This window comes from Callionymus lyra, chromosome 2, assembly GCF_982586985.1.
Source record: "Callionymus lyra chromosome 2, fCalLyr1.hap1.1, whole genome shotgun sequence".
In the NCBI taxonomy this organism is placed as follows: Eukaryota; Metazoa; Chordata; class Actinopteri; order Syngnathiformes; family Callionymidae; genus Callionymus; species Callionymus lyra.
Genome location: NC_141819.1, coordinates 26,405,472 through 26,422,457, shown reverse-complemented (window position 1 = coordinate 26,422,457; position 16,986 = coordinate 26,405,472).

The window sequence follows — 16,986 nt, the reverse complement described above, 5'->3', positions numbered from 1 at the left end:
TTAAAAAGTTAAACTTATGGAATACGTTCTTAATGTGTATATCTTGGTACATTTCCACATGCAAGTTTTTTGTCTTTGTCCAACCAGAAATCAAAGATATTATAGTTTAAATCATTTGCAATATTATGAGTGATGATAGGAGTTCAATGTGCTGCAGATCATGTTTTTTCATGTCTCATAAGGATCAGAAATACTGTATTGAACTATGAATAAATAAGTCTGTTTTTTAAACAATAATTCTGTCTACATTCTGGTAAACAATTAAATTAGATTACGGTTAGTTTTATGAAAATAATATTGACGGATAATGGAGGATGGTGATAATTATTCTATTCACCAATATAGTCGTACCTAAACTGTAAAGTGTCTTGAGATGATGATTTGACACTTTTATCAAATCATGTGATTAGGAAAGTTAGAAGATAAAGGATAAAATCTTTTTTTTCAAGTGTTGTGGTTGTAATTAATTTATGTTCCCATTTTATTTGTTCATTTTTTTTCTTTATTTATTTTGTATATTTATTTAATTCACATTTTTCCTCCATTATTTACCTTGTTTTTTATTATAAATGTAATGTTTTACTATTGCAAGACGGATTTTAACTTTACATAAATGTCACTAATGTTGTTCTATGGAAATAAAGAGAATAAACTCTAGTATATTATTTAAACTATCATGCTTTATCCAAACATTATAGAGTAGAGAGCAACATCGAATGGGTTTAAATTTAAAAAAAGACACTCTTAAGGATTCAGAGAAAATAGTTAAAGGTTTTATTTGTCAGCCACTGTTTTCCTTGGAACTTTAAGTCACTGTCCAGGTCTCATCAGTCTAGTATGTTTAACTCATACCAAGACTTCAACATACGGTCACATTCTGAAGTCACCAGTTCAAGCAAAACATACAAATCACAGATATAAGGTTCAGCATCACTACCACAACATTAGTTTTGGGTTGAAAGTTCCAAAGCAGAGGCCAAACCCCAGCGAAATCAAATGTAGTTACGCTGTGACTGTGTCTAAACACTGAGTCCTCTTAATGAATTCAACATGGAACTTCTGTGACTCAAGTGTAACATCATTCATTTGTGTGTACATACATTTATTTAGGTTTAAGAAAAAAAGGCCGTATGGTCTAAAACAAGATTAAGATTAAACTAAGTTAGAGTATTTATATGATGTCACAGCAGAGGTTTGGTAAACAAAAGAGATCAGTGGATTATGAACGAGGCGCTGACGGATATGAACGTTGGCGTGGGAGGATTCTGGTTACGGAGCGAGTAGCTTGTTGTCTCGTCTGAAAATCTCATCAGTCTCACCAGAGCTCATGGCGAAGGAATCAGTAGTTACAAGCTCAGGACAGACGACATGTTTCACATGTTTCCGCCGCAGACGGCCAAGCAGACGAGACCCGTCACACCAGAGACATGCGCTCCACAGTATCCCGTTGAACTGAAATGATGACAATAAGGAAAAAATACAGCCGTGATAACTTTAGTTTTACAGGAGATTAAAATTAAGATTCCTTCGTTTTTCTCATTTTATATTCTTATTCTTGATACAGATGCATATTATACATCAAAAGATTTAAAAAATAAAATTGAATGGGGTTATTGTGACTAGTTATTCTTTTTGGGGGAATGTAAAAGATCTCCTGCCACAGAAGTAACTTTTATTTCATGAACAAATTAAAGTGATAATTCACCCGAAATAAACATTTCACTAATTTTCTACTCACCCTAATGTTGACTGAGTGTTGATAATCTGTTTCTTTTTTAAGTTATAAACAAGAATGTGTGTTCATTTTAATGTAGCAACTGGAGCTCAGTGATCGTCGTCCAAAAAGACAAACTTAAAAACATTCAAATTTCTCCAGACTGCACATCTGTAATGTCCAGCTTGTCGTGGCACTTCAACAAGAGGAATTATTCCTGAGAAAATTAAACAAGTCTATAGTTTAAGCTTGTTTGAGGAAGAAGACTAAATTGCTACACAGACAGAAAACACTTATATCATAAGAGCTTCTAGTCCATGATCTAAAAGTTGACTAAAATGATTCTTAAATAACATATTTGACAAACCACAGTTGCACTTTGGATGTGTTTCCATTGTAAAAAACTTCTCCGTTATCTTCTCGCAGTGTTAGCAAAACCTTGTGTGCGTGAGTTGGTTTGCAAGGATTGCTTTTCTGGTTTGTACTGAAAATTCCTGATCCTGACATGAATCTATCAATATCTGTATTTTCAGGACAGATATTTATGTCGGGAGAATAAAAATAATAAAGAAACAAGATGAAACACCCAAATTAAGCAAAGTCTGGTTTAAGTCAAAAGTGGACGACGATTATCGTGCCCATGCCTTAACATGTACTTTAGTTGAAAGAGAGTAATGCACTTGTACATGTAACAGAACTCTGCAAGCAGAGTTGTCCTGACCAGGATGTTGAGCCAACACAGTTTGACCTCCCAAAGTGGTGGTAAAACTAATGCTTTCTCATATTAATTGATTCTCTTTTCTCCCAGCAGCCTCAGTAACCAAGTGGACATGGTTATTTGCTTCATCAGTCAGTGGTCATCATGCTTTGACTGATCCGTGTAAATTGATTTCGCATCACATAATCGATTTGTTAAAGTGATGGAATTTGAAATTTGATTTGTCAGTCTTGAAGTGGCTACTGTGATGATTGCTGTTGGGCAAGTCTCGATGAAAACTCCAGATGTGGAAGCCACAGACAAATCAGACGCCTTAATATCTGAAAAACTTCACAGATAATATCATTCAGAGGGTGTTTGTCCATTTCTTGGCCTTCCACGGACAGTGCTCGCGGGTGACACAGTGGGGCAGTTGGATCTGAACCAGAACCAATCCTGCAGGCGTGTTGACATAATGTCAGAAGCTCCCAATGACAGCAGTGACCACACGTTACCATTCCATACCCACCAGGACACGCTCACGGCCTTGATACGGCTGACAATTACTGAACACACCATGATAAACTTTCCACTCTTCAACAAGTGGGAGGATGAAAATATGGAGCGTGACGGATGGCTGCTACGAGGAAAGAAGGGAAGAAACTTGTTTCATCAGTGTCTGAGGTCTTCATGGATGCCATCATGTGAGGAAGATCTGGCAGCACAGTTCACTGTTAGACATAAACACATTATTATTTACATTGAATAGGTGGAGACATGCTTTTATTTGCATTAGTAATGCAACAAGTAACATTTAGTAATGAAAATGTAGGATTTTCTGTTGATGATTTTCATATCCAAGATGGATAGATAAGCCCCGCCCACTGAAAACGCTTTTTTCTCTAGAGATAACATTTTGTTTACAATAATCACACACACTCAGCTGTGATTGATTAAACAACAAGGTTTGTCAACAAGCGTCAACAATCCAGGAAGTCTCCACCTCCAAGGGACTCATTGTATAAACAAAGCGGGGCATGATTACAGCTGGCTGGAGGAGGAGTGAAACCATTATTACATCATAATGGACTTTACAAAGTAATAAGTTCAAAACATGGTCATGATGAAGGACTTACTGCATCTTGGAGAGGAAGACTTCAACATTTGAAACATAATAATAATACTAATAATAATAATAATCTCTATTGTGAGTCAGGAGAGTTGAAATGAGTTGCCATATTGACTGGGCTTCAAAGCAGTGTTGACCCCTTTGCGTCAGAAATTTACACCCACAACTGGAATAATGTGACCGACTTGCCTGCTGTATAATAGTCAAAAGAGAAACAACACAAGCATCACAAGATAATAAATCACTGTTGGTTTGGACCAACAGGGATGTTGAGCGGCTATAAGAGCTCACACCTGACTATATATCTATTTATATATACATTTGAGAACTAGGAATCATGTTGATCCCGAGTTATGGCATTATTTCAAAAAGATAAAAAACATTTTTTTTTTTTTAGATATATTCCTTTTGTGAGCCATGTGGACAAAACGTTATTGATTCCTGTCTTTGTGTTAACAAAACCTATGTTTCCTTCCATTGTCTGGATCAAATGTTATAGAAAACAATGTTCAAAATGTATAAATGGAAACTCCAGTTTTTTGTTTTTCTCTAAACGCTGTCATCTTGACAATTGTTTGTACCCTCAGTGTGCATCTGCAGACCAGAGTTAAAAGGGCGAGTGTTAAATGTGGCCTTCTACCAGAATAAATAAGAAAAGGAAACCAATTAATATTCAAAACTTACCCTTCGCTGTGAACTGGCCTGATCCTGAACCCAATGGTTGCCTTTTCAAAGAGTCCATGTTGACCAGAGACTACAAAAGAAGATCTGATCTGAAAGACTGTGATGGAAGTAGAGGAAAACTCAAAAGAGTCATTAAAAAAGGCAATATGTTACATTAGAAAAAACAGGGACAGCAAAGACAGGCAAGCAAGAACAGATACATAACTTAAAAAGCCTGTGGAGCAAATGTTGACAAGCATGAGGGAAAATTTGATTGGGTTCTAATTGCAGAGGATTTAACTTGTAATCGTGCGCGCATGTGTGTGTGAGGAACTCCTGACCGCAAACATCTTGGTTTGTCGTAGAAGCGTTTTAATGCCGACTCTGAGGTAAGTACACACAAGTGAAACAATCACTCAAATTGCCTCCCCGCTGTAATCCAACAACACCAGAAAATGAAAAACACACTGAGACGCGCATGAAAATCGCAAGTCGTTATTACAACAATGGAGGCTGCATTGTTTTCTTTTGCCGATTACGTTCCAGATGAAATAAATAGTGGCTCCAAATTTCCCTCAAACACACGTACTCAGTAATCGCATCAAACCTTGCCCTTCATTGTCCTCTATCAAATCTTGGATGTTCTTGTTGAGCCTCGCACTAAAACTGAATCGGGCTCAGTTGTGGTTTTGGAATGAAAAAATACTTTAACATCTTGAAAAGTGCTTAATATTAGTGGATTTATTAATATGGTTAATATATCTTTCTGGAAATAACATTTCCTGATGTGCTGAGTCATCAAAAACAAGTGGTAATAACATAGAGATGTACATCATTGGGTTTAAGCAAGAACAAATAATAGCAAATAAAAAGACTCAATTAAAAACGTATGTCCTAATTGAATCATAGCTTTTTACTGAGAGAAAAATATGTTTTTTATGTAAATTACTTTATTTTTTTGATTTTCTTTGCTGAATGAATAATTAGCTTTGATTCGTGTAGAAAAAGAGACGATTCATCTTTTAATTTCTACAGATGTTTCATGAAGCTTCATCACTTTTTGGCATTCCATATTTTCTTTATTGTCAATACTAACCTGAATGTTTATCTAAAGCATGTAAATGTATTATTAAAGCAACAGTGTCTCTTCCGCTTAACTTACATTTCTATAAAAACTTTTGCAGTGATGTGTTGATCCAGGACGAAAGTAAATATTCAACACCCACTCAAATCTAAAAAAAATAAAAGTAAAGACCGTACAATTGCAGAGGAGTCCACATTAAACAACCATGTCAGCTCAAAGTTTCTAAAAAAGTCTACCTAAGAATGTTGAACACACATATTGTTTACACTCTCACTTTTCCTGCCTGCGGCTACATTACTGCCGCTCTCGCTTCGTAACAACCACTTGGAGAATCGGGCGAAACGCTTGTTGTTAAAAGGTATCACGAGAAAAACAAAACGGGGGCCCACTCGTAAAAAGAAAAAAAAAGAAAAAGAAGTTCCATGCTGAGACTCTCAAGGGCACATTTTGGACGTTTGTGAAGCCTGAGAAACTCCTGGATTGTTGTTATTTGAGTTTTGCTTCTGTGACACGTACCTCATTACATTCATCTTTCTTTAACTTGTCCGAAAGACTTTTCTCTAACCAGCTCTTTTCTCTTTTTTTTTTATACCACAAATCATTTTCCCTTGCAGGCATCCAAACTCCCACTCACCTCACACGCCCACCGAGCTAATGTGTGAACCGTCCCCCCGGCTCCCCCGACACACACATCCCAGTCCCCACATGAAACGGTTGCTGTGCTGTAATAGATAGGCCTGGCCTTGGATGGTGACACCCGGGATCCATCACCCAGGCTTATCTGTCCATCCAGCAGGGAGGTTCAACCAGATGTAGGGGTTTGCAGTAGCGGGAGGATGGAGGTGGTATATATGGCACGATAAATATTCTCTGCTACCTATTCATCTTAGAGACGCTGAAGAAGGTTGGCCAAGTCAACAGTCATTAGAATTAATGATTCATTTTCTCCAATAATTATATCTATCTATCCATCCATCCATCCATCCATCCATCCATCCATCCATCCATCCATCCATCCATCCATCCATCCATCCATCCATCCATCCATCCATCCATCCATCCATCCATCCATCCATCCATCCATCCATCCATCCATCCAACCGTTCCCAATAGAGTGGCCACAAGGCTGTCAAGTCAAATTTATTCTCAATAACGATGAATTTTAATATTTAATAATAATATTATATTTTTTATAGCTTACAAGCTGTTCTGATTGACGCCATTGGCAAAGTATGTCAATACTACTCCGACGTGCCTCAAATTTATAATTAAAGAACATTTCATCCCCTTTCCTCACAGTGGGTCACCTGTGATACTGTAGGAAGGCAACTGTTCGTTCCCACATCAGTGTTAAAGCAGCTTCAATAACTAAGTCCGAGTCGCCATCTTTATGTCCCAGGTCTCTGTTGAGCTGTGAGAAAAACTACTGTACGCAATCCAGAATGCAGCTGCCGGGAAATCTGCTCGTCAAGGGAAACGTTCCTCGCGACTGCCGTTTTCGTTTCATTTCAATTTGATGTTGCACAGACAAGATTGAAGCTCTGATACAACATGTGGCCCTTAACAATCCAGAGAAAGTAGGAGAGAGAGATGAGTCAGTCGTGGATAAGTCGAGGTCATACCAATCATCATAACTTTGTTTTTATGTGGTGTTTTACTCAAAGTTATTTTATCTTTTAGATTATTATAATGATAATGAGAAGCTGAAGTAAAGAAACAATATGTTTACCTTTTTTTTTGTCAAATGAAGCAACAAAATAAGCAAAACGTTTGGAAAGCACATGTTTAACAAACTTTAAAGGTATACAGTATATGATTACAATGATACAATTTAGGTGGTGTTCTTTTGTCAGGTTTAAGTTTTGAAGGTAGTACCGTCCACTTATATGTAAAAACCTTAGAACAAAGAGGGAAAAAAGAACCACCAAACAGTATATTATCAAATTTAAAAATATCAATTTACATGTAACCTTCCTTTTTTGTTGCCCTGGTTCACCTCCTTGGTGGAGGTATGCACTGTCACTGTGCTTTATTATAATAATAATAAATAATATTTGTATATATTTTACATGTATCTATAAACATGCATTCATTGTTAAATAAAATAATTACTTACTTTCTGTTAAATAAGTTATGTATATCTCTGTAATTATCATCATATGATTTGTTTTTCCTTTCAAATACGACTTACTTTTAAAATGTATGTTATATTCTACACAATTTAGTTAAGGTGTTTCATTATTTTACTTAAAATCATAACCTTGCAGGTTTTCCTGACGTCTTCAGTGTCTGAAGTCCGAACAAAGCAGTAAAACTGACCGTAACACACAGAAATCTCCGAGCCTCAGCTGATGGAAAAACACTCATCTTTCATCATGTTGCCTCATCTCGTAATATTACCAAAGTCACTGATGCGAGGTTCAGCTATGAAAATAATAGTCATAGCAGCCCGGCCTGAGGGAGATTGAGTTGCAGAGGCGCTAAGCAGAATAAAAGTGAATCCTGACAGAAGTCTGGTTTCTCAGCGCCTGCTGACACAAAGTGATGCTGCTCACCACAAAAGTATGTTGAAGGACACGTCTTCCTCAAACTCTTAGCAACTGAACTACTCGTGTCTCACCTGGTGTTGTTGTGAACTTTATTTGTTGTGTTTCCTAAATATTGTATCGTGGCTCTTTCTTAAACAACCTCACACTTAGTTACTGCTGCCTAACAATGGTTCAAAGAGTTGCCAGTTTGTATTAGTTTTATTGTTGTCTGTCTATTCTTCTGCTAATCTGAGGTCAGATTGTGGAGTACTTCTCTTTTCCAAGGACCATCAAACTCTTCAAGTGTTAGAGATACGTTATGTCTTGGGTCTACCCCAGGGCTTCCTCTGGCACATCCCACATGGGAGCCTTTCTAGATGCCTGAACCAACTAAACTTGCGATAGTTGTGTTGAGTGTCTCCCTGGTGGCCAGGATTCTCCCCGTTTACTGTCTCCCTGTGGAGAAAACCCAGCAGCAGACGTTTACGATCTTCTTTTACCATAGGTGAGAGTAGTAATTAAGACCACAAAACAATGTATTTTAGCTCAGCTCTATCTTCACCATGACACAAGAATATGGGCCTGTTCAGGCCAAGCCCTTTCTATTGGCTTCTTTAATATTTCCTTCATTTTAAACGAGAAACTTGAGCTCCTCCATCTGGGGAATGATTTAAAATGCATCTTGAATTTCTAACAAGATATAAGCACAAAAAAAACAACATATTTGGCGATTCTGTACTGATGTTATAACATAACAACTTTCATTGTCAAGAGTCCTAAATTTTTATTCTTACTTATTTATTATTATATTGGAAGTAAATATATATGTTAGTACAGCTAAATATATTTCAATGTTGAAGTTATGAAATGGTGTAATAAAAGGATGGAAACCTTCTTAAGACACATCACAACTTAAAGTTAAAGTACAAATAGTTGGTGGAGAAAATATTAGTGATAATTTAAAAGCTTTGATCAGATTAATCCCATGATTGCTTTGGATTGTTTTTTCAATAAATAATTTTTCAATATCATTCTTAAAAAAAATATATATATATGTTTAATTAAAAATATTTAGCAGAAAGAAGGTAATATAAAACGTGTATATTTGTTTTGTTTTTTAAAACAAACATTTGTTCTCATTTATCTAGTGATTTTTTTCTCTTTTTCAACCAGTGTCTCAAACAAACTTGCATTTTTCTTGAGCCCTTTTTATTTACAAGGGAACACAGAGAACGAGAGAAGGTGAATCTATATTTATTTTTATTTATTTATATACAATAATCACCACTATAGTCACAAATTATCTAGGACAAGTTCCCTTTCCTTCATGAAGCTTCATCACATGGAGACTTTATATATATTTTTTAAATATCAGTAGGTGGCGCACACATTTGTATTTAAAACATTTAAGTTTTGGGCAGTAAATTAGTTTATCGTCAACTAGATGGAATTTTGAGTTTATGGAAAACCCATGTTCAGGTCGTCACGTAACTACGGCGCTCAGTTGGCGTGCTTCCATGGAGGACATGGAACAACATTTCAACTCATTGCTCATGTTCCAAATCTTATCCAACTGTCATTTAATATATCTTGCTCATCATTTCTAGCTTAGCATGCGAGGAGCTTTTGTTATCATCGGCTCTGTTTTGCTTTACAGAACATACAGTTGCAGGCATAGATAAGAACTCTGAGTACTTCAAAGTTATGTGCAAACTCAACAACCTGGACTGCGTACACCAATGTGATACTTCCAAAGTGAATGATAACTTTAGAAATGTTCCTCAATGAACCTTATTTTGTGTTATGTACCTAACTTAATTGATTATGATGGTGAATAAACCACTCATCAGAAGCTTAGAATCATAGTTTTACAACAGTTTTCCTATAAAATAATAGTAAAATCTCTTGTTTTTTAATCAAATCCAGTGTTTACAGAAATGTATGATGAATTTCTCAACCAGTATTATTATTTTAAATGCGTCTATCTCTGACCTCCTGCACGTCGAAGATCAGTCGTCAGCTGAATTACGCATCTGGTCAACAGTTTGCAGGAAAACATGACCTAAGGCTGCTGAGCATTGTTTGCTTCTGCTCCAATCAGAACACGCGTGTTTTGACCTCACTGACCCGTGAGATTTGACCTCATATATCCCTCATATAGTCACTTTGATTTTTACAATAGCTGCTCACAAAGGTGATTGAAGCTTATCTGCAAATAAAAAATCTAAAAAAAGAAAAAAAAAAGTCGTCAGCTGTCAAAACAAAACCCAACCAGAGTGTTTAGAACATGAAACGAGGGGAACACAGTAAGAGAGAAAAGATCCAAGGAGAAGGAATTTTAGGATGCACAACCTACCACCCCCCACTTTCTTTCCCTTCCTCAATCAGGAAACCCCCAGCGGTCTTGAGTAGAAACCAGATATCTTGTATCCAGCCTGCGTGTTGTTCTGGGATGTCCCGGCCTCATTATCCCGCTCATTATGCTTCCTTTTATTCCTGAACATAAATATGTTCTCCCACACGCCTTTGTCTATCTCTTCCCCTTCCATCCTTTTATATCCCTCTCCGCTAGTCACGTCTTCTGTCCGAGACTGTCAAGACCCTCTGACGGATCCCAGGTCCAATGTTGACCGTCACGTCATGATTGACAGCTGGTGCTTTCGGTGACACTCGGTGCTACAAAGACATAATGAAGGAAAAATGTATCTTTTGATTGCTATCGTAAAATATTTACCCTTTTTTTTAGGTCAAACTTTTGGAGAAATTGAAGCTTTATTTCCCACAGTATAGTCCATCAGACCAGAGATATTTATCGTGAAGCTTCAAGAGCAATACGGTTGTTCCATGTGAGTTTATCAAAACGACGATATCACCTCGGTTATGCTGGAAAAACTGCAATCATCCTGTTCTCCGCTACACTCGTACACAATCGTCTACAATCAGAGTCTTTCCACAATCACTATTAGCCATCTTGCAATCACCCAAGTGATGCTTCTGCTCAGTAAGAGGTTTAACCGATGGTGATGTCACCCGGATGTTATCATCTGGTTGGTAAATGAGGGACTTCCCTTTTGTGATGCAGAGGTCACGGCCTTTCGCTGTCTGGTAGAGTTGGTTATTTCTGATGTCAACTCATGGTGCAGCCGGCTCTGAGGACATGTACCAGACACTAGTTCATCATTCTCTGTTCATTGTTTGTTGCTGTGATCCACCTCTTTAGTTTGTCTATCAGAACAATTAGTCTTCGGTCAAGCTCGGCTCTTCCACACAAGTGACATCAAACGTGGATCAAGACATTACCCAACAATTCTGTATATAAGATGTATATGTTCACAGATTTACATTGGTACATTTATATCGATATGTAGTAAGCGACTGCATTGGTAGATTGGAATTCATTTGCAGGTGAATTCACAATGCATAAGCTTTAGCCCAAATGCAATGGTCCGAAATATCCTAAACGCACCATCGCGTTGCCAGACACAGAGGTTACTAGACAACAAACTTGAAAAAAGATGGATGTGAAATTGTAAGTAAGTAAGTAAGTAAGTAATATTTATTTATATAGCGCTTTTCTAGACCAGGGTCACAAAGCGCTTAAACAATCAAAACAATACTCAAAAAAGTATATACTTTAAAGATCAAGATAAAACTGAGAACAACACAGGAGTTCCAGAAAATCAAGGAAAAGCCTGAACAAATAGAAACGTCTTAAGATGTTTCTTAAAGGAGTCAGTAGACTCCATCAAGCGCAAAGAGAGAGGAAGATTGTTCCAAAGCTTAGGAGCAACAGCCTGAAAAGATTTCTCTCCTCTGGTCCTGAACCGTGTGCGAGGAACCATCAGTAGATTCTGATCCACAGACCTCAGAGCCCGAGCTGGGGTCTAAGGCTGGATCAGATCACTGATGTAAGGAGGAGCCTGACCATGAATAGATCTGAAAGTAAGAACCAGAATTTTAAAGTTGATCCTGAAAGAAACTGGAAGCCAGTGAAGAGTTTTAAGGATCGGAGAAATGTGAGTTCTTCTACAAGAGCGGGTTAGAATTCTTGCTGCAGAGTTCTGAATCAACTGCAGGCGGGACAGCTCCTTCTTGTTAAGACACGAAAACAAACTGTTACAATAGTCCAGACGAGAAGAAACAAACGCCTGGATTACAAGCTCTCAAATGAGAGCACAAATGGAAATTGTGCTCTCAAGGTAAGGAAGTTGACTAGACTGTTATATCCTCGAACCCTCACTAACTGTATTGAATAATAACATGTCAATTCTCTAATAATTATTTCATGAGCAAATGTCATTTTTAAACCACATCATATTGTGAAGATAGATTTGTATTGCCTCATATCGTCAGGTGACTTCAGTGTATCCTCTCACATCGTCCAGGGCTATCAGTAAATGGCGAGGTGTGTATCGAAACAACACTAGAGGTGGCGATATACATCCCTAGTTTATAATCATTTGAAAAGAGAAGCAGGAGTGAAAAACCTTGTCTAAAAGTTGCCCTGGAACTTTAATATGCCTGTCTGTGTCTGTGTCATTCGTGCTGACAGTTGCATGGACTTTTTCCACGGTGTAAAACGTTAAAGTGAAGATAGATGGTTCTTTTAAGGCCATGTCTTTAGGGCGACCAGGCATCCTCATAATCTCACGCCCTGGACCGTTCTTCCAGCCCATCAGAAACAGCCTGGGAAAAGCGCTCTCTGGGAGAACCCACGTAAGCCACAGAAATGAATTTGAAAAGCCGTACATTCTTCCATTTCACTAAGGTTGAGCTGATGAAGTATATCCTTTAAATTCGAAATAAAATTGTAAATCACATTTATATGTGATTAAGTGGAGCCTCGGCGGTTTTCACCAGTGAGAAGTCCGACGTCAAATGTTGTGGTTTGGGTAACAATATCTGGCCATGAAAACTCACAACTCGCCAGTCCGACATAATTATAGTGTCTGTTGTGTTGGAAATATAAAGACTCCCGCTGGTCAGAGCTTTTCGAGAAAATATTAGTTTGGTAATCATTTATTTTCCATTCATCGCAAAGAGACATGGTTGCACCCGACGCACCGCACGGTTGCGACAACCTTTCCCCCGAATCCTCTCTCGACTGGAAAATGAAAGGAAATAGAGACAAATCCCCCACAATCCTCTTTGGCGCTATCTCACCCAGAGTCTCGGAGCCTTCTGAGGATCTCGCACAGAAAGCTACACAACTTTACGCCCGCTGTTGTTAGCTTGATGCTACCCGGAATTTTGTGACGATTCAAATTAAATAATAAGATTATACTTTTTAATGCCACCCTTGAGTGGATGGTTTAAAATCAAATGATACGAGTAATAAAGTTTTATACAAACCAAATTTCAAGTAGTAATTACTATTTGATCAAAATCCCAATTCCTTTTAAAATAGAGAAACACCAAAATGACTCACTAATGAAACATTTGGCGCACCCTTGATAAATCAATGACGTGTATAATGAATACACTCAAACCATTAATGATCTCAGCTTTGAATTTTAAATGGGTTTTTGAGGCACACTGGCAGGGGTTCCAGGGTCAGGCTGTGAAATAAAGGCTTGTGGTTATTACCCGCACCACAAACAGATGATTAGAATTAGCGTTACGATAACAAATAGAAGGAGAAAATGAAGTCCATAAGACCACAGAATACGATAGAATACAGGGGATCCTATAGAGGAACGAGGAGGACGTAACACACTCCACCGACTCTATTTGCTAAAATGATGTTTCACAAGCAAACGGTTGATCAAGTTTCCAAACTTCAATCTGTGGCGAGCCAAGCCCTGCCAATAATAGCTTTCCGATGAGTCTTAATAGCAGCTCATATCAGTGCCAATGCCTAATTTTAATTTGTGGAAAACGTTATATCGCCAGCAACTTTATTACTGCTAATTGTTCATGTTTCAAAATCTTGTAGTTTCTTGTTTAAACAATGCACGGCAGACTGACGGTGCAGAAACAGGATTATCAATCATGTCTTCCACAGCAACTTCTTGACTTTAGCGGAAAGAAAGCTGTTTTGTATAAGAACTGAGGCTCCAAATTAATCAGTTTCTCTTTTAGACCAGAGTTAAGCCAGGCAAGAACCAAACGCTTCTTACTCTGAGACTCCATCAATGACCCAAACATCATACATATTTACATAAAGATGATGATAAAACTAAAGTCAACCGACCAGCTTGAACTTTATGTGGACAGTTAGCATTGGTAGACGTGAGATGCTAGAAATATAGTATTTAAATTGGTTGTAATTTGTCTGTGCACAGCTTAAATGAAAGACTGTTCACAATGTTAGCAAAAAATGAATTGTTTTTCTGACAAATCTTCAAAACAAAACAATTGTATAAGCGACTATTAGTACTTGCAACAGGCTCAACAATCTTTAAATATGCATGTTAATGGAAGATACATTAAAATTAATAATTAATTATAGAAAAATACCTTCTCTGCCCTTTTTTTCTTTGATGGTTGTTTTTTGTGTTTTCTGTATTGAACAGGACAGTGAACAGTGAACTGTTAATTGTGGATTATTGTTATTAGATAGATAGATAGATAGATAGATAGATAGATAGATAGATAGATAGATAGATAGATAGATAGATAGATAGATAGATAGATAGATAGATAGATAGATAGATAGATAGATAGATAGATAGATAGATAGATAGATAGATAGATAGATAGATAGATAGATAGATAGATAGATAGATAGATAGATAGATAGATAGATAGATAGATAGATAGATAGATAGATAGATAGATAGATAGATAGATAGATAGATAGATAGATAGATAGATAGATAGATAGATAGATAGATAGACTGCAAATATAAAGAACATATATCTAAGGAAATAACACAAAATAACACAAAAAAAGGATACAAAGATTAAGATTATTATTGACTTGTTGAGTATTGTTCAACAGTTTGTAAATTAATGATAACTTTCATAATAGATAGTTAAACAGATGATTAATAAACTAGTAAGTAATAACTGTGAATTATATATAGCACCAATATAACTTACAAGCCGTTTGTTAACTAGTTATGAATGTCTTGTAAACTGAATGTTAATGAGTTATAACTTAAATTTTAAGTAAGTAATACATAAATTATTTTTTTTAACTAATTATTCTCAGGTTGAAACTATACCTCATCATCTTACAGCTGGTGAATTAGAAATAGTCGTATAGAAACTAAATTTGATGTTAATGTTGAAAGACTGGAGAGTCTATGAACAGTTAAAACTAAAAATAATAATAATAAATTTGCAACGCTCTAGAACTGCAGATCGGTGTCTACATGTAAGTAAAAGATGTGATTGGTTCATTAAAAAGCATCCGTTGAAGGAAGCAATACATTAAAAGCACATGTGAAAAAGAACGAGTGATTCCATATAGAAGAAGAGACCCCTTGGGAAAAGAGGGTGAAGGGGAGCAAAGGAATGAGAAGACAGGGAAATAGATCATAGAATAAGAGATGTACAGTTAAATATCAGGAGGTGAAAGGGTGGGAAAAAAGTAAAAGGACACACAATCTTTTGAAAGGTCAAGGCGTTGATCCCTTTTGCAGAAAATCCTCAAGACAAAAACAATCGAGAGAGTCCTTGCACTGATCACAGTGTCCTACACGTGTCTGGCGAGCGGCAGCCTCTGGACCATGATGAGGTGTCTACGAGGAGGAGCTGGAAGGGGAGGAATGGAATCAGAGGACAAGGATCAAAGGCATATCGCTGGCGTTTGGCACACCTGTGACGTGAGGTCAGCGCATGAGCGTCGGCACCTTATGAATCCTCGTGAAGCGTTTAATGATGGCTCCCTCTTGGCCACACCCTGACGTCAATTTGTGTTCTGCAGGCATGGCCTTTAAATTAAAAGCATGTTAGTGAGTTAGTTACATCATAAACATCCTCTCCGGGTTGCACGGTGCTGCTTTTATGTTCTATCCACCCTTTTTTCTCCCGGAGGTGAGTGACAGCGTGAGCCAAAGTAGAGATTCTAGCTCAACTAATGAAGCTTCTGTTGGCACTTAGTTCAAACCAACAATATGTTTGAGGTTTGTTATGAAATGGGGTGATAGGGCCAGCTCATGCTTAAGAAGCTGTTTAGATGTTTTACACGGAAGGTAGTGTTTTGGAGCCTTGTTTGTTTCCAGAGGAAAGATAAAAGCAACAGTCTTGTAACGTAGCAGCAAAAGAGAGATTGTGAAGAGGTCAATGAGTTGCATTTCCAAGTGAATTCAACTATGGAGACAGACTGAAGGCACTGGACCAGTAGTTTGCTCTTACCTGCTGTAGGTTTCAATTTTGCATCTGAAAAATTATGATTTGATGACGGGGACGTATAATTTGATGGAATGAAGACCTATTGAACAAAGAAAATATATATGTTTGAGATTTCAGAGGCTAATTTGAAGTGGATTTTAAGTAAGTAAGTAAGTAAGTAATTTTTATTTATATAGCGCTTTTCCAGACCAGGGTCACAAAGCGCTTAAACAATCAAAACAATATTCAATAAAGTATATACTTTAAAGGTCAAGATAAAACTGATAACACAACAGGAGTTCCAGAAAATCAAGGAAAAGCCTGAACAAATAAAAACGTCTTAAGATGTTTCTTAAAGGAGTCAGTAAGTGCAAAGGATTCTCTTTTTCTTTCAAGTAAAAACAAATGATGGACCTTTTCGAGGAATCCTTGGTTTCTTTGAAAGTACAAACCTAAGTTACCCCTTTTTATATTACACAATATTATGGGTAAAGGTTTTTGTAAGAAGAAGCAAATATTCTCTCTCTATTTTCCCAAATTTTAAAACGCTTCATGGACTAAGACAAATTTGTTCGGATAAACAAAAAGTTTTATTGGCTAATGATGGTCATGTGATAAAAACGTCTAAGTAAAGTACACACCCTCTGACTAAAAAGTTTGCTGATCTACTTTAAAAATATATATTTATTTGACAGAAATTGGCCAAGCACCTGCACCGGAGTTTCCTGGTTTCAAAGCAGTTTACGATCGGAATCGAAAGGCAGAAGCTGATAAGTCATTTCATTGTCATATCATAAACAATTTAAAAATGTATTGTTATTATTGTAAATACAACACAGGAATAGAATAGAATTAATGTAATTCATATTTATAAAATAAGAGACTTGTACA